General features: G+C 41.4%; 1 long non-coding RNA gene across 1 annotated transcript; it reads right to left on the bottom strand.

Annotated features, from left to right (window-relative positions):
- Nucleotides 1-267: 267 nt before the first annotated feature.
- Nucleotides 268-2,457, bottom strand: LOC141598413 (uncharacterized). Its single transcript, XR_012523495.1, has 3 exons — nt 2,352-2,457; nt 2,144-2,251; nt 268-322 (listed from the first exon to the last, which is right to left on the bottom strand). It is a non-coding gene; the product is annotated as an uncharacterized LOC141598413 (long non-coding RNA).
- Nucleotides 2,458-18,962: the final 16,505 nt, after the last annotated feature.

Here is an 18,962-nt window from a genome sequence, read left to right as displayed (position 1 = left end):
CTGGTAGGATATGTTTGTAATTGGTTCAACTAGCCAAAAACCTGTAATTTCAAAAAATTTTCTAAACCAATCACAACATTTCCAACATTCCCAAGAGGCGGGTGCCAAAACCTGCAATTGCTAACAATCTAATTTACTTAACACCGCTAAAGATAAGAAAATACATAATGATACAACCCAAAATAGAAAAGGGGAGACATATGTCCCTTCAAATTATATACAAAACCAAAAGTTAAAAGGTTTACTATAGGAATAGCCAAACTAGGTCCAAAGTTCCTTATGCTCACTAGCTCGTCTGTGACCCCAACAAAGCATCAACAACCTGTCAATCGCATTTTATACAAACACGAAAGCCACAATTCAGTGGGGAGTAACTTCGAGTCCTCCCAGCCACGAATCGTCATAATTAATGTAACATGTAAACAACATGATAAATAATTCAATTATCAATTATTCTAACATATGAGTCCTAAACTGACCAAACTAAACTATCATGTGAAACATATAACAAGCAGTATTCGAAATTCTATCAACCATAGCCGGCTTGCATCTCACCTTATATGATTCATAGAATCATCAAACAAGAAAGGGCAATATATCAAAGACAGGCATAAGTTCTTAGCACCGTCAATAGTCACTTTGTAACTCGAGTCTATACCACGAGGTAGGGAAGGTAATCGAACCGGTATCTTGGCTCAGTGGTTAATATTAATAAAACATGGCCAAGACACAACACAACCCTAGCCTAAAATCTGCGCAGACCTAGACATGCGGATACACACCACCGCACCCAAGACCCACAATTTTTCTAAAACAAAGTGAGTACCCTAAGGAGTCCACCAAAGGGTTGGCTAGTACTTAAGCTGACCACTTACTATCAAAATAAGTAACTGAGGTCATGCCCCAACTTGGATATAAATCCACTAGTCGAAACACAAAGGCTATCAAGCGGTGAACATATACTCGTCAAAGACTATAAAGACCTATCTATGATGAAGGCCGAAATACTCACCTAGGACCTAGTCCCAGCTAGTCCCAGCTTGAATACTTTAGCCCACACCACACAAGACTCACCACACAAGTCAAGTAAGACACCCACTTAACCATAAGAGGGCAAAAAGTCCAACAATATCCTCAATAAGTATTCAATACTAATTTCCAATTCTAACAATATTAACCATGTTAAAGGCTTCAGGGAATCTAGGGCCGTTTCTACAATATAAGAAGCTACTTAAATTCAACTAACTACACATGTGGAATAAAGATATAATAAATGGCCTAAAACAAGAAAAAGGCCGATTATCCAATTCATTTAAAATTTCATCCAACCGAATTTTTACCCGCAACCCCACCTGCGGCGACAGTGCGGGTCAAATTGCGGCTGACCAATCACTCAATTGACTGACATCGAATCAGTCAAAGGGATTAAGGCTCAGTTTTCGGCACAATCATCAAATCATTACAATTATTGCTATAAAATTCATTCTGAGCCTATTAATTACAATTTCAATTTATAAACTATCCTACCATTATTTATCACTGTGACAAAAGCTAAATTAGGTGCATATTCCACTTATTATCCTTTAATATATATTAGTTGACACTCTCATTTACAAAAGATTCCACCATTTTTAACTTTTGTTTCATTCTTCATTTTGTGATAAACACCATAATCCAATACAACAAAGTTAAACCCCTAAACACTACTCGGAATATTTTAATCAACTGAACTAACTAATTATGAGCAGAAATCATAATTAGAACGGGACAATACTCATGTCTTTATCGACTAAACTAGCTAATAGAAGGCGAGAATAAAACGAACAATGCATGGAAAACCGCGAAACAAGCAACGGGCCGACCCGGGCCAGCCGTGGCTGTCGGGCAAATTTCTTTGTCGGGCCCATTGCCGCCACCATTACTCCTCTTTTTTTCCATTTTTATTCATTATAAGACCGTCTGAAACATAATTAATCGTTCCCAATACTAACTTGTTAACTAAAACTAACAAAAATACATGGATTAAACATGCATGCATCAAATTTAAACATGTGAAAATTTCTACTCAAATCAAAAATCACAAAACATCCAAAAACAACAAAGCATGTGACGATCTTTCGTCGAGTAACTCGAAATATGTTACCTTAAGCTAGAAAAAGGCAAAATAACCCTTGAGAAAACCCTAAAAACAGTAGCTACCCATCATCCTCTACTATATAGGAGTCCCCCACATCATCCTCATAATCTTCACCTATTAAAAACAACAAAAACACAACAAAAATCACCAAAACCGAAATTATACCCAAAAATCGTCTTAAAAAAACTTCAAGAAAACTGAAATTAAAATATACCAGGAGGTAGATCTCGACGAGAGGATTCCGGAAATATAAATTATGTGAAAATCCGACAAGAAACGAAGAAATTATGACGAAAACAGCTTAGAAATGCTTAAGTTTATACAAAAATGGTGTTTTGTTTTGTTTTTGGGAAAAGTTGAAGAAGATGAACATGAAAAATCAGAAAAAGGAAGGGAATAGGGGAGGTGCCGCGTGAAAGGGAAGAGGAAAGGAGGAAAGACGGGTTTAAGTCGGGATTTTTACGAGTCGGTTTTGGCTCGTTTCGATAATAATTAAAACCGTAGGTCAAATGCAAATTCCGACAAGACCAAAGTTTTTAAACACGAGATTACAAGAAAATTGAGTATTCATACGACCCATTTCCAAATTCGTTTACCCAATGTTCAAAAGAATTGTCATTTCCCCCCCGATACGCCCTTATTTCGAAATAAAAAGTTTTACACGGTTTAAACTATTTTTAAACATTTTGAAACTATCAAAATAAATACTTTTCTTCAAAATATAATAAAATTATATTTCTTTGAATTATTTTCACTTTAAATACTTAAGTATCAAATTTTATTGATTAATAAATTATTTCCGAAATATATTAACGGTCCGAAATTACGGGGCGTTACACCCGCGTTGTAGTTCGGCAACTGCTGACACATGCCCAAAGTTTATCATCTGCTGGCGTATGTCCAAAATTCATCATCTGCTGACATTTGCCCAAAATTAATCATCTGCTGGCGCTTGTCCGAATAGGACGGGACTTTCCAAGGAGGTTGCCGCCGCTTTCATCATTTGCTTTCAGCTACGGAATTCTTCCATTTCATACTCTTGTATTGAATTGAATTCTTGGTGGATGTCATCCTTTACATCCTGATAATGGTCTCTGAAGCCAACGGCTTCAGAGCCCCCAGTTTGTGATGGCTCTAAAGTCGAAGACTTTAGAGCCCTCAGTTGAAGCATATCCTGCTATATTTGAAACACAAAAACGTACTAGCAATAATCATCACATAAGCACATTTGGATCATCGATCTTAAAATTGGATTATTTGAAAGATTGGGTCATCAACCCGAAAATTGAATTTGAAAATTTTGAATAATTGGGCCATCGACCCGAAGTTTAAATTCGACATCACTTGGTATGTTGGGTCATCGACCCTTCAAAAATTGAATTTGAAATTTTGAATTTCGAAAGATTGGGGTCATCGACCTGAAAAGATTCCACTACTTGGATCATCTATCCATAATTCACAAAAAGTTTTTGGAATTTTGAAATTTTGAAATTTTTTGAAATCGAACCTTGATGGGTGAGCATGAAATGCGACTCAGACATTCTGCATGACTCGTACACAAACGTGGGCGTAGCCCGTTACCGTAAAACAAAAAAGGAAAATAAAACCGTAAGTGTGCACGGGTTTTAATTCAATTATTGACTTGTTGGGGGTTAGAAATGTAAATTGGCCGTTCCGGCGCCAAAGATGGCAAATGGAAATCACAAGGTCGTCGACTTGGGAAGGAGATATCGTATGTCATGGGCGTGCTCCCGAGGGCACATGGGAATCAAGATCACTTGGCATTGACAGGGTGGATTAAACTCACGGAGCAACAACGCTGGCTTCGCCCAGATACTAAACACGGACTGATTTTATGAAAGCACTTAGACATCACACATCACTCTTGTTGGGAACATTTTGTCACTCTTCTCCTCGCCTCCTTTCTTTTCAGCGAGTTTTCATCATTTCTTGCCACCGACTTCTTTCTTTTCAGCGGGCTTTTACTATTTTTCTTCCACGCCTTCTTTCTTTTCAGCGGGTTTTTTCATATTTTCTGTTCCCAACACAAACCCACATCTATGTGACTCAGCATCTTTGCCTACACCGTTAGATAAAGCTCATTCTGAGACTTGACACTACTTATCTGAACCTATATCCTTATCCTAGCCTACATCGAGTACTAAGACCAACTCAAACAAAGGTGACTTCATTTGGACTTGATTAAGACCCGTAATAAACCGACAAGATGACAACTTGGTTGATGAGTGGATTGAATCCTTTAATCTGAAGGACTGCCTACGTATTCGCGTGAAGCAAAATCAAATCCGACGTAGTTCGATCAAGGTGCATAAACGTGGCATTTTGATTGTGTGTACACACTCGAAGGTTTCACCTAAGGTATCATGTCGTATCCCATTCTAGCCTGCAAGGTACCGTTGTATCCCGTGTCTAGGGTTGGTACAAAAGGTTGTGATTCTTTGGGATGTGGAGCTTGGTAAAAAAAAGGTTCGCAAGGTAAACCATCATTCTGAAGATTCGTTTTGTGGTGCTAAGGCTAAGGGCTATGGCTTATGATGTGGTTGGAAATGGTGTCTCGGGTTTGATGAAACCCGAGTGCAAATGGGTTGGAAAATGATGTGGGTTCAAATTTCCATGTCTGGACCCTAAAGGCTAGGTATAACAACACAAGCGGAATGATTCTCAAAATTCCCGACTATCCCCTTGTAACTGTCTCAGGAAGGACTTAGGGGTAAAGAGGTTACTACTTAAGCTTTTGGGCTTCGCCCATTGAACTTCAACTATGGGTACTTGACTTGACTTCTGGCCTCTGTAACTTCGACATTCAACCAAAAGCATTCTGCAATAACTTCAACATCTTTTTTTTTTTTCTTTTTTTTCTTTTTCTTTCATCACTTTTCTTTTTTCATTTTTCTTCTCCTTCATCCTTTTTTTTTTTCATCTTTTCATTCTTTTTCATCTTTTTTCTCTCTTTGAAAATGATCTTCTATTCATTCTCTTAGTCATAAATGAATACACCTTGAAAACTGGGCTTCGCCAACTAATTTGGGTCAGAATTAACAAATCCTTGTTACAACCGGTTGGTCTCTTCTCTCTTCGAGAGGGGATGATTTTATGGGGAAAAGGCTTGCCTTCCATCATCGATAGGGGAAACAAGGAGCTAGTCCGGGTTCGTCATAGGATCATCAAGAAGCTTGTCACAAACGTTGGTTCAGATGGAGGTTTTCTACCGCCAGACATGGAATAGGTAAAGGAAACAGAAACGGGATCGTAAAGTATCCTTACATTTTGAAACGGGACATATTTCTACCCCAGGGATCTCTTTGAGTGTGTTGTGCATTTTATCATGCTTTCAGAATGATTGGGGATTGAAAACAAGACATATTTGGAAATGAAACTGCAACTTTTTATTGGAATGACAAATGCTTAACAGACTCCAAGGAACGATTCCTAGGATACATCCTAGGTCATCGTGGAACAAACGACTCAACTTCAAGAAAAGAAAGTCCTAGACTCGAATTGACTAAGATAAGAAAACAGATCCCGACTCATAATTTTCAAATCTGGTCTTGAGCTTTCTCTTGTTCAGCTGTCAGCTTAGATGCTCGGCTCTTGTCCTTGATCCCTTTGATGGTCGGCCTCCATCCCGAGGTAGTCCTCTGAGGATCTACGCCAGTGATGAAGGTTGGTGAATCGAATTGTCTTTTATTAACTTCGTTAATGAGAGGAGTACATTCTAGAGCAAGACTCCCGACTTGAATTTCATTCTTCGGGTTTGTCAAGAATTCAAAGCAATCCACAAATATTTTCCCGATAAACACTCCTTTTCAGTGACTTGGGCGGATAAGATGAGAATAATCGACATTGTCTTCGACAGAAACAAAGTTGGCGTGATCGGCAAATGGATTGGTGATGTTATTGGGTTTAACAGTTGGGATCGGGAGTGTTCCACTCTCAATCATGTCTTGGATTTCGTGCTTCAGTCGATAACAGCTTTCAGTATCATGGCCTTTCCCTTGGTGAAAGGCACAATAGGCATTCGGTATATACCATTTACCTTGTTGATCAGCGGGAGGGTCCGGAGTTGGACCAATAGGCTTCAGCTTTCCTTGGGCTATGAGCCTTTGGAGAGCGTATGTATAAGTGCATCCAATATCGGTGAATGCCCTCGGAGCTTGGCGCTGCGGCTTCTTCGATTGCCCTTCTAAGAGATTGATGGCTTCATCCAAATGGGTCGTTGCTGGGGCTTTGGTCCTAGACGATGAGGCCCTTTAGTATCCTTTTGGCTTCTCAACTTCTGCCATTCGGACGTCATCTTCTACCTTTATCCCAATTCTTATCAATTCTTTGAAAGAACCGAAATTCTGGTATTTCAGAGCATTGCGGTAAACAGGTCGTAGATTCTTTACGAACTTATCTACCATTTCGACTTCATCAGGCTTTTTGGCTAACTTCACGCTTTCAGCGCGCCATCTTGCAAGGAACTCAGTAAAGCCTTCCTTTTCTTTCTGCGTCATAACCTCTAGCGTTCTTATATTGGTCCGAATCTCGACATTATCAGTATAGTGCTTGCAGAACTCCACCGTAATATCTTCAAAAGTGGGGAAGTTCTTAAGGTCCAGATTGTAGAACCACGCCTTCGGGTGTTCATCCAGAGATTGAGCGAAAATTTCGAGAGCATGTCGTGGTACTCCCTTCATGCTAAGTACCCCTTATAGGCCTTAACATGGTGGACTGGATCTTCTGTGCCCTAAAACTTTGGGATATCAGTGAGTATCATGTTTGTGGGCAACTTATCCTGAACTGGGGCATAGGCCCTAGCATTTTCATAGTGGATGTTCTTTCCCTGGGAGAGCTTCAGACGGTCTTCAATGAATTTGAACCGTTTCTCCAGATCAGTCAGAGGTGGGGTAGATGAAGAGAAATCTTCACCCAGCTTAGATTCGATTGCATCCATTCTGGTCATCATGAGGTTCACGGCCTCAGTGAGTTTGTTAACAGCATCTTCCATTGCTTGACGTCGGGTTTTTGGCGGCCTTTCTACAAGAAAACCCCGAACCGAGTCAATATTTAAAAGTAAGAGCCCCTGCACACTTAAGGACACGACACCAACTTGACTCAAGCAAAGACTCGACTTAAGACTGATTACCCAAAAGGTTCGACTCACGGTTGGATTTAGACCTCGATTCATTTTAGACTCGACAAAACGACATGACTCAAGCTGTCATAGCTCGATTCTAAACTGGACTCGGTGTGACTAAACCCGTGATTGGACTAACATAGCCCATAGGTTTAAGTGAAACGCCCTAAAATGGCCCAGCTTGGACGTTTCTGTTTACTATCCTGGACCAATTGGTCGACCCACATGACTCGAAGCCCAAGAGGTGAGCTTGGGTGACCCAACAAGGTCGTGTTCTAGATACTCGGGGCAAAACACGCCTAGCCTAACACGGCCAGGGCCCGGACACGACTCGACGCATTTCATGCTTGGTTAAGGTTCGAGAGGCATTTTGGATTGATTTTGAAAAACGAAGGATTGATTTGAAAATGAGACTTGAAATGGGCAGCATGCCGGCTATAAAAGCTCATTTTGGGCCGAAAAATCTAGTCCTATTTGGGCAGCATTCCGCGTTTTTAAAACCATGCTATTTTGAAAGTAAGTTGTTCAAAAGTTCGGTTTTGAAATCGATATGGAAAATTTTGAAAAGACTCGGGAAATTCATTTCGCACATTGTCATTCTCATGTTATAAGGATGTATGCTCCTAGACATCTCTAAGTCTCGGCAAGTCTTCTACAAGAAGGTCTATGCCCTCCATCCTTTTTGGGTCTTATAGAGCAAGGGCCTTTAGGTAGAGTACCTAGAAGAGCATCCCCACCATCAAGAACCACGACGAGGCGGAGTGGAAGCAATCAATGTGCGAGTTCCTGGCATAGTGGGACGTCGCCCCCCACGCATCACAAAGAAACGCTGGGACGGCCCGGGAAAGTCCTTAAGGGTTTATGCATGAATCGTAGCACTATGAGTAATGTTTTACTTTCCAATACTTTCTTTTCAAGTTTCACCTCGGAGGAAAAGACCCTAGAAACAAAGTGTAACTAGTCCTCTTTTCCCCAACGGAGTCGCCAAACTGTGGACAAGGCCCTCGGGAACTGCGTCCTTGGGATCCACAGTAGGCATAATCGACTCGAGGTTCTTTCGAATCGAATTAAGACAAATTAGAGTCGCCACCAAGTTTTATGGGAACTTGGAACCGTTCAAGTCAACTTTACACCTTTCATCGAAAAGCATAAAGCCAATCGACTACGAGTGATTAAAGATAAAGACGTGTACCCTATATCACTCGATTTGAATGACTCTCGTAATCCAATGGTATTTAGACGGATCCACAAACCATAGATCTTGAGTAAGGGGTGAGGGTACGTGTTAGGAAGCCCATAAGGACACCTAACCCCGCCCGTCGATAACGGCCTCTACTAAGTCAAGTATCGGATTTCAAACAAGGTCGTAGCTACTGCGATATATGATATGCAAACATCGTTTTAAAACCCTAACATGTGAGGTTTCTATGTCGATTTAGATGCAACTAAACTAACTTTGTCAAAGTTGTAATTTAGCATGTGGGTTGATTGATCTAACAACACATAAAACGGAGCAAACAAGGCTTAAGGGGAATGGGGGAGCCGTTGGGATCTACCCTATTACAACCCAGGCATTTCATGCCGACACAACGAGAAATTAGAGATACAACTCGATCTAAATACAATTGCTATATACGACACCATACACGACACGTGGTCATTCGGCCTAGGAAAACGTGCACAAAGGGGTGGCCCACGGTTTACATAACTCACGGCCTTGAGTCACTCCTCGTAATGCGTGCTTTCGCTTAATCTTATCGAATTAGACATTAGGCCACACACCAAAGCATGAATTAGCATAAATCGGGCCATGTCGCTTTAAACAACATGCGATTTACTACGCTCCTACATGAATTAGAGCACAACTATCTAACCAAATAAGACTAAGGTTTTTGAAGAAGTTTTGACTCGATAAAAGTAAAACAAACTTGAAAATTACAACTCGATGAACAAACTATAAATTGCAAGCTACAAAACAACAAAGAACAAATGATATAAAACAAACGAAACAAGAAGAGGCACAGCCACCCTCACGGCCTAAAACCACGTCCACCCTAGTTCCTAGGTTAGATAGATTTGCAAAGCGATGCGGGATGCACATTAGAAAACGATGATAAAATAGGTCAGAAAGCTTCGCCTAAAACCGAGTGCTCTACACGGCCTAAAGGGTTGAATTAGGTCAAGTTCGCTAATTAATTTAACTCATCGAGTGTTAATAAGAAGGTGCTAATCACGCACTCTTATACTAGCGAGAAACCATGTGAAAAGAGAGATGCATTCGATTAGATTAGAGAATTGTTGATCGATTTTAATGCTTATGTCGAAGCCACCTAACGTGTCTAATTAGGTTATTAAATTGATCTAATGTCGTCTAAATAAGTCATATGTTAACAATCAGAGATCGAACTAACATGCAACGGGTCCTAGGGTAGGTCGAATTGGTCGAAACAAACGAGGGATCAAAAGCGAGGAACGAAGTTGTAAATCGTTTTATTAATGCCCTACCTTGAACATGAGGATATGTAAATGAGACGGGGTGTACGACCGACCGATGTGGCGGATTTCTTTCCAATCTCAAGTCAACGCGGGTGTTCGTGGTGGTACTTTAACTCATACTCGGACTAAACTAGTTTCATAGTTAACGATAACGAAGCGATAAACAAAATAAACGAAAGAATATAAAAAACAAGCATTAAAAAACGAAATAAAAGGGAGAAGAGGAGGATTTGATGCACCCTTAACCTACATGTATCGTTGAAACCATCTTGGGTCGTAATCGATCGTAGATTTTATCTCGAGAGGCCGTCGTCGACGAAGGAACAAAGCAATAAACACGTTTTTTGCAAATCTGGACAGCAACTTTCAAACTGCGATTTCTCACTCGTTTCATGGTGAAAATTGGATTTAAAAGATGTTTTGAAAACTAGAAAGAGAGGAGAACAGAGATCTTAAAACAATTCCTGCTCGTTTTGAGTTATTGGGCACGAAAAACGAGCACAAACAGAACTGGACAGACAGGAAAAGCCGCGAAAATAGAGTGTATAACACTCTGTTTTTCGAGGGGATTCGTGTACTCTCAAGGGCAATTTGGCTCGTAAATATTTGTCTAAGATGCAGGTGGATGTTGTATGGTTAATTAGGAACAAGAAACTCGAATTTTGATGGAGGTTTGAGGGTTGAACGAAGGGTTCCAAAGAGGACACACAAATTGATTCTCCGTTTGTAAGTCGGTTTTGTCGAGGGTTTCTGAGAGGTAATTAGGGTTTGTTTCTGGAGTTTAAAGCTTGCAAGTGACAGTAGTATGTATGGAGAACTTAGAGGAATGAAAGTATGGCCGAGGGGAGGTATTTATAGGGAGTTAAAGTAGGGTAAAAGAGAGCAACAAGCAGTCGGGCTGCTCTGTTTCGCTGCTGCTGTCCAGCAGCTATTGTGAGCTCGTGTAGGGTTTTGGAGGTGGGTTTAGTGATGGGTTGTTTGTAGGTAATGAGGGGCAGGAATTGGGTTGGTTGTGGTGGGTTTGGGTCAAGCTTTGAAGCACACAAAACGGGTTGGAAAAGAGGAAGGGCTAACGCGGGTAAGGGGAAGTAGTTGGGCTATTTTGTGTATGTTTGGGGCGAGATTTGGGACGTGGGTATGGGGGTTCGAATTGGGGTTGGATGGGTAGAGGCCTAGGTTGGTTAGTGTACTCGAGATTCGTGCCAACTCGTAAAGAAAACGGGCTCAAAAACCGAGCTATAATCGAGCTCCAAAACGTGTGGTTAAAACGAGTTTTCGATTTTCAAATTCGATTTTTCAAATCGATTAACACATTAAAATAAATGATTTTTCAAATCAAATATACTCATAAAATGATTTTTCAAATCAAATATTTATTTTATTTTCAATAAAATAAACTTGAGAAAATAAACTCAAAATAAAGTAAAATGAATTCACTTTAAAAAAAGCTTTAATTTAAATATCATTTAAATTAATAAAATACTCCGTCGACAACGCTCATTCTACATTGTAAAACGAACCCAAATAATGACAATGACAACTAATAAATACATGTGTCCTATCATCATCGGGTGTTTGTCGGGTTCTTTATAAATTCCAATATCGACGGATACAGGTATCTACAAATGTGGTGCTTGTTATATTGCTAATTTAGTTAGTTTATCGCGTTCGAGCCACCAGATCTTCTATCAGAATTGCCAATCTCGGCATAACAGACTTGAATGCCAGGCTTGTCTTTGCCCCAGTATATGAATCTGTAATACTACGGTTTTATGAGTCTCTGGGTACTCTATCGAGTAGGCCTTACTCTGTCGAGTAAGGGTGTGTTGCGTTTTAAAAATAGTTTCTGACCTGTTGGGTACTCGATCGAGTAACCTTGAAACTCGATCGAGTAAGGGGGCACTCGATCGAGTAGCCGGTTTACGGGGTGATGTCTTGTTGGGTTTTTTTAATAATGCGATTAAGTATATAATTACTTCCGCCACTTTTCTTTAAACACTTTTACAACCTAATTGCTTTCAAAAGAGAAAACAAACTACGTTCTTCGCATCAATCGCATTGTTGGCAAATCCCGGTGCTTGGAAGGCCGGATTTTACCTTTCTTTATACCTTTGTGATCCTTGCGTCGAGGGTAAGATCTACGTATCGTTTTTATAGTGTTTCGTTAAAGTTGGTTAAACCCTAATTTGGGATTTGGGGGTTTTGTTATATTTCGTGATTGGTAGTGATTATATGTTTGTATGTTAGGAGGAGGATTCGTAGAATAAGCCTTTTGATATCAGCTGTGAGACCGTCTGACTGTGTTGCTTTCCAGGTAGGGTTTCCCTACTCAGTATTAGTCCCATAATGCATTGTTGGTGTTTCGTGATTGTTGAATATTATCGTATTCGTATTGTGACGGTCGTTGGTTGATTGCTGTTTGATGGTTGTGCTTGTTTGTCTCTGGTTCTCGAGATGCGTTCTCGGCTGAGTGGAGTCACTAGCGGGAGTGGCTTCACGCCCTAGTTTCGCCCTCCGTGGAACCCGCCACGGGAGGGGATGTGCACATTAATGGGACAGGGTTATCGCTCGGTATGATGAGCGGGGATTTGGTGGGTACGGCTGCTGTCCCCCACTGGCAGGGCTGGTCCAATGGACAGTCGGTGACGGAGATTGATTGGAGTGGGTGTGATTGTGTGTGTGATCGTTTGAGCTGTTTGTTTACTGTGTTGTTGGTTATATAAATTGTGTGATTAGTACTGACCCCGTTTAATGTTTTAAAAACTGTGGTGATCCATTCGGGGATGGTGAGCGATTATTGAGCGGTATGAGTCGAGTTCTTGGGATAGGCTGGGATGTCTGCCGTCGATGATAGAAGTCTTCCGCTGTAGCTTTAGTAGTTTAATAAACATTTTATTTAGCTGATAGACAGTTGGTTTTGAGAACTTGTATTCGTATTTTGGTTTTGGATTGTAACCTTTCACTAAAGTTATACTATTTAAATGTTGTTTCGTTATTGTCTGATGATTATCATTGCCTCGGGTAACCGAGATGGTAGCATCCTTATACCTGAGTGGTCCTGGTAAGGCACTTGGAGTATGGGGGTGTTACAAAATGGTATCAGAGCGACGATCCTGAAACCTGTAACCAATGAATCTAATGAACATAGGGAGTCAATTAAAATGAACCTGGGGTAAAGGTTTTAGGAGCTAATGCAAAGGCTTGGGAGACGTCCTAAAGTCGCGAACTCGCCCTACAATTTTGAACCGGTCATATGGGGGGTATATTTCAAGGTCGTATGTGATGTTTGTTAGTTTGTATGTGAATGTGATGATGTATGTTGTAATTGTTGGATGTTTGGAGTAGAAGGTTGAGATTGTGAATGAAAGGTTTGTGAAAGGTTGGTGAAACGTATAGAACTGTTGTTTGAACAAGAAACATGTTGGATGTTTACTATGTGGCGTTTGATAATATGATATAGTGTTTTGTTGATCATATGAAGAGTTGGTAGAATTGCATGCTTAACTATATTATAATGTTGAGTTTATAAAGTTACATAGAGTATGTTGGGATATGTGAGATAACATGCGGGTAGTATATACGAGCCAGCATGACTCGATCGAGTAAGGGGGTACTCGATCGAGTAGGTGAGGTACTCGGTCGAGTGGGTCTGACTCGATCGAGTGGGTATTTGACGTTTTTACAACCAGAATCGTGTTTTGGGGTACTCGATCGAGTACATAGGGCACTCGATCGAGTAGGGGGTCACTCGACCGAGTAGCTGTGCTACTCGGTCGAGTATGTTAGAGATCAGAAGGTCTGTTTTGGGTCTGATGTCTGGGCACTCGATCGAGCATGGTGGGCACTCGATCGAGTAGCCTATACTCGATCGAGTAGGTTTAGGCACTCGATCGAGTGTGTTCTGGGCAGTCTGCTTTCGTGTTTTGAGGTTTCAAGATGCCACCCAAGAGAAACGTTTTGTATGCGAGAGCTGAGACCATGAACATAGATGATATCGTTAAGATGTTGGAGCATCAGGATGCTCTTACGGAGGCCTTAAAGAAAGTGGGAAAGGATAAGAAGGTTGACCACTCTAAGATCAGCCTTTATATAGCGAGGTTTAACCCAAAAGAGTACAAGGGAACCGGGGAACCGAACCTTATTGACAACTGGCATCGTGAGATGGAGAACATACTAGACCTGGTTCACTGTCCTGATGATATGAGAGTAGAACAAGCTGTGTTCTACCCGAGGGAAGCAGCTGGCGAGTGGTGGGATAAGGTGAAGGTGAGTGCTAGGGAGATGTATGCGAACCAGGGCTTACCTGCAATACCTTGGGAGGAGTTTTGGAGGGCTATGAGGAACGAGTTTGTACCGGAGTATGTGAGGAGTAAGCTGAGGGAGGAGTTTGATGGGTTTAAGTTGACATCTGATATGTCAGTTGCTGAGTACTACAGGCAGTTTAATGAGAAGTCTAGGTATGCTGAGGATATGGGTTTGAGTGAGGAGAACCTGGCGCTGAGGTTTGAGAGGGGCTTGACCCCTAAGATCATGGATAAGCTACCCGTGCGAGTCCTTACTGATGTTAAGGAAGCTTATGAGAGGGTTGGGAGAGCTGAGAGGTTGGTGGAGATGGCTCAGGAGAGAGTGGTTGAGAAAACAAAAGGCTGAGAGTGAGGGTGGTGGCCAATCTAGTCACAAGAAAGGCAACCACAATCAAGCTAGAGGGTTTTCTTCTGGGTCTGGGTTCAGTGCTGGGGCTTCCTTTTGGCGTGCCCATATGAGTAGTAGTGGTAGTTGGGGGATAACCTGCTATGGCTGTGGCGGTGTAGGCCACAAGAGACATGAGTGCACGAGTATGCCTGGAGCTTTTCAGAGATCGACTCAGGGGAGCTATTCTCAGGGACCTGCACAGAGTTATGCGAGCAATAGACAGTCTGGGTCAGGGTCTAACCGGGGAAGTCAGAGCTATCTTGGTGGAGGTAACCGCAATGGCGGTAATTCTTATCAGAAACCAGCTACGAACAACAACAACAATCAGGGGTCGGGTGCTAAGCCGACCACATCATCTAAATCTTGTCCGGGAGGTGGACGGAAGATCGATGGAAAGTCACATGATGGACAAGAAAGCAGCTGAGGATGATGCACATGTTATCACTAGTACTTTTCTTGTTAACGGTATTCATACCTTTGTTTTGTTTGATTCGGGGGCGTCTCAGTAGTTTGTATCTTCGAGTCATGTTAAACGGTTGGGTTTCAGGGTATATGAGTCTGTAAGTGAGAAATTTTTTATACCTTCGGGTGAGTCTGTATCATGTGGGAGGTTGTATAGAGATGTGTCTATGATAGTTGGGCAAGTTGATCTACCTGTAGACTTGCTAGAGTTTCCGTTAGACGGTTTTGAGATGATAGTCGGGATGGATTGGTTGGGAAAGTATAAAGCTAAGATAGACTGTCATCAAAAGAAAGTGTCTTTGAGAGGTCCTAAGGGTGTTAGTGTGTCTTATCGTGGGTTTGTGGTCAACCCCAAATTTAAGTTGATTGCAGCTGTGACCTTGAAGTCTTATCTGAGGAAGGGATGCCCTTTGATCTTGTGCCATGTGAGAGATGACCAGATAGAGAGTCCGACAGTTGATCAGATACCAGTGGTGGATGAGTTTGCAGATGTTTTTCCAGAGGAGATTCCGGGGTTGCCACCGAAGAGGGGGATATATTTCACGGTTAAGTTGAAACCGGGGACGGGGCCAATCTCTAAGGCACCGTACCGGATGGGTCCTAAAGAGATGGAGGAGCTCAGGAAACAGTTAGATGATCTGATAGAGAAGGGATACATTAGACCTAGTGTATCACCGTGGGGAGCACCAGTTCTTTTTGTAAAGAGGAAAGATGGGAGTTTGAGGTTGTGCATAGACTACAGAGAGCTGAACCGAGTGACGGTGAAGAACAAGTATCCTTTGCCAAGGATAGATGGCATGTTTTATCAGTTGAGTGGTGCATCAGTCTTTTCCAATATTGGTTTGAGGTTGGGGTACCATCAGGTGAAGATTAGAGAGGTGGACATAACAAAGATAGCTTTCACGTCGAGGTATGGCCATTATGAGTATGTGGTGATGCCGTTTGGGTTATCTAATGCACCGGCTGTGTTTATGGATTTGATGAACAGAATCTTCAGGCAGTTTTTGGACAAGTTTGTGGTGGTGTTTATCGATGACATCTTAGTCTACTCCAAGACTAAGGAGGAGCATGAGGAGCATCTGAGGATTGTGTTGCAGACTTTGAGGGAGCATGAGTTATATGCTAAGCTGTCCAAGTGTGAGTTCTGGTTAGAGAAAGTTGCTTTTCTGGGGCATGTGATCTCTAAGGAGGGAGTAGCTGTGGATCCGGCAAAGATTGAGGCAGTGACAAAGTGGGAAGCACCAAAGATTGTTGCTGAGATCAAGAGTTTCTTGGGTTTAGCTGGATACTACAAACGGTTCGTGAAAGATTTCTCCAAGATAGCTAGACCTATGACAGCTTTGATGAGGAAAGAGAAGAGGTTTCGTTGGGATGAGAGTTGTGAGACGGCGTTCCAAACATTAAAGGAGCGTTTGACCACAGCTCCTATCTTAGCATTGCCTGAAGGAATCAAGAACTTTGAGGTTTATATAGATGCTTCAAAGAATGGGTTGGGATGTGTGTTGATGCAGAATGGTAAACTGATTGCTTATGCTTCTGGGCAATTGAAGCCTTATAAGGAGAACTATCCTACACATGATCTGGAGTTGGGTGCAGTGGTGTTTGCTCTCAATATTTGGAGACATGACCTTTATGGGGCGACCTTTAAGGTATTTTCGGATCACAAGAGTCTCAAGTACATCTTCACTCAAAAGGAGTTGAACATGAGACAGAGGAGGTGGATGGAGCTGATTGGCGATTATGACATGGATATTATCTACCATGAAGGGAAAGCCAATGTTGTTACAGATGCTTTGAGTAGGAAGAGTGTGCATTCTTTGTGTACAGCTCTCTCTTTGATGAGGTTGAGAGATGAGGTGGGGAAGTTTGGGATACATATGATGCAGAGAGGGGATGCCGTGGGAGATTTGACAGTACAACCTGATCTTTATGATGATATTCGAGGTAAACAGGCGTTGGATCCTAAGTTGGTTGAGTGGAGAGCTGGGGTAGAGAAAGGGACAGTGTCTTGATTCTCTATCCATACAGATGGTAGTTTGAGGTTTGATGGTAGGTGGTGTGTCCCTAATGATGAGGAGCTGAAAAAGACTATCATGACAGAGGCACATTGTACACCATATTCAGTACATCCAGGTGGTGACAAGCTGTACAAGGATTTAAAGAACACGTTTTGGTGGCCTGGGATGAAGAAAGAAACAGCGGAGTTTGTGGCCCGTTGTTTGACATGCCAGAGAGTTAAAGGGGAACAGCGACGACCACATGGTAAGATTCAGTCTTTAGAGGTACCTGAGTGGAAGTGGGAATCCATTTCTATGGATTTTATCGTGGGTTTGCCAAAGAGTCAACAGGGTAACAACATGATATGGGTAATAGTGGATCGACAGACCAAGTCAGCTCACTTTGTGCCAATAAAAGATACATGGACTAAAGCACAATTAGCTATGGCTTATCGGAAGAATGTGCTTAAGTTACATGGAGTCCCTAAGGACATAGTATCTGACAGAGATGCGAGATTTATCTCAAGGTTTTGGAAAGAGTTGCAGGAATCTTTGGGAACAACTTTGAAGATGAGTACAGCATTTCATCCTGCGACAGACGGTCAGACTGAGAGAACGATCAAGACTCTTGAGGATATGTTACGAGCTTGTGTGATGGACTTTGTTGGTAGCTGGGAACAGAGGTTGGATTTGATAGAGTTTTCTTACAACAACAGCTATCACACTAGTATTAGCATGAAACCGTTTGAGGCTTTATATGGGAGGAGATGTAGGAGTGCGATTTGTTGGGACGACAGTGCTGAGGCAGTGGTTCTAGGACCAGAGATGGTGCATGAGATGGTTTAACAGATTAAGATGATCAGGGAACGGATGAGAGCAGCTCAGGATAGGCAAAAGAGTTATGCAGATCTACATCGCCGGGATATAAAGTTTCAGGTTGGGGACAAGGTTCTTCTGAAAGTGTCTCCTATGCATGGGGTTATGAGATTTGGGAAGAAAGGCAAGCTGAGTCAGAAGTTCATCGGGCCTTATGAGATCTTAGAGCGGGTTGGAGAGGTTGCATATCGTTTGGCTTTACCAGCTGCGTTAGAGAGAGTGCATAATGTGTTTCATGTATCTCAGCTGCGGAAGTATGTGAGTAACCCGTCACATGTGTTAGAGGCAGAGAGCTTAGAGCTAGATGAGTCCTTTTCATTGTGGGATTTATCTGTATGCATCCCTTTAATTTTAAGGACTATAACGAATTATAACATGATGAATTACTAGTCATAAAATAAAATGCATAAACAAAATTGTAAAGGATTAAGAAATAACCTTCGGTCCTAGCAAATTCGGCCTAAGAACAATATCAAAGTAGATATTCGCCTATCAGTTGCACCCAAGACGATATGAGAAATGCCCTTTGATTATGCTAGAATCGATCCAAAAATTAACAGATTAATTTTAGGTTTTTTTGTGTTTTTCTGATGAGAGGAGGCAAGGTTGAGTTAGGGCAAAAATTAGGTTAGAATGAATTCACCCATCTATCCCTTTTAAACAGTGTATTAGGGTAGATTAGGGTGGATTTTTCATCCTCTAATTTCTGGCACAATTACCAAAATAATAAGGAGTTTTAATTCCTTATTTTCGGTTTCCAAAAATGTAAAAATGTTTTAAATATAAATTGTCATCAAGTGAGGATCGAACCCATGACCTCTTGGTTTGAGTACCCTCACTATTACCACTATGACACATTCATCTTGTTGATATTAAATATAACCGATTACATTTAATTACGAATTAACAGATTAATTCGTCCAAGCTAACATTACATACATTTAATTAAATATAACTTATTATATTCAATTTACGAATTGACAGTTAATTCGTCTCAACTAATATTATTTAATCTTCATTAAATAATTGTCTCATCAACACATTGACTAACTGTTTAGTCATATAAGGCATCAATGTGTTTATATTTCTATAACCACATCTCTCAAACACATCCTATAAGTGTGACCTTAAGGGACCAGTTGATCACCGCCATCTGTATGAT

Source organism: Silene latifolia, chromosome 9, assembly GCF_048544455.1.
Source record: "Silene latifolia isolate original U9 population chromosome 9, ASM4854445v1, whole genome shotgun sequence".
Classification (NCBI taxonomy): domain Eukaryota; kingdom Viridiplantae; phylum Streptophyta; class Magnoliopsida; order Caryophyllales; family Caryophyllaceae; genus Silene; species Silene latifolia.
Note: the sequence above shows the minus strand (reverse complement) of the source record. Positions and strands in the feature narration are given on the sequence as shown.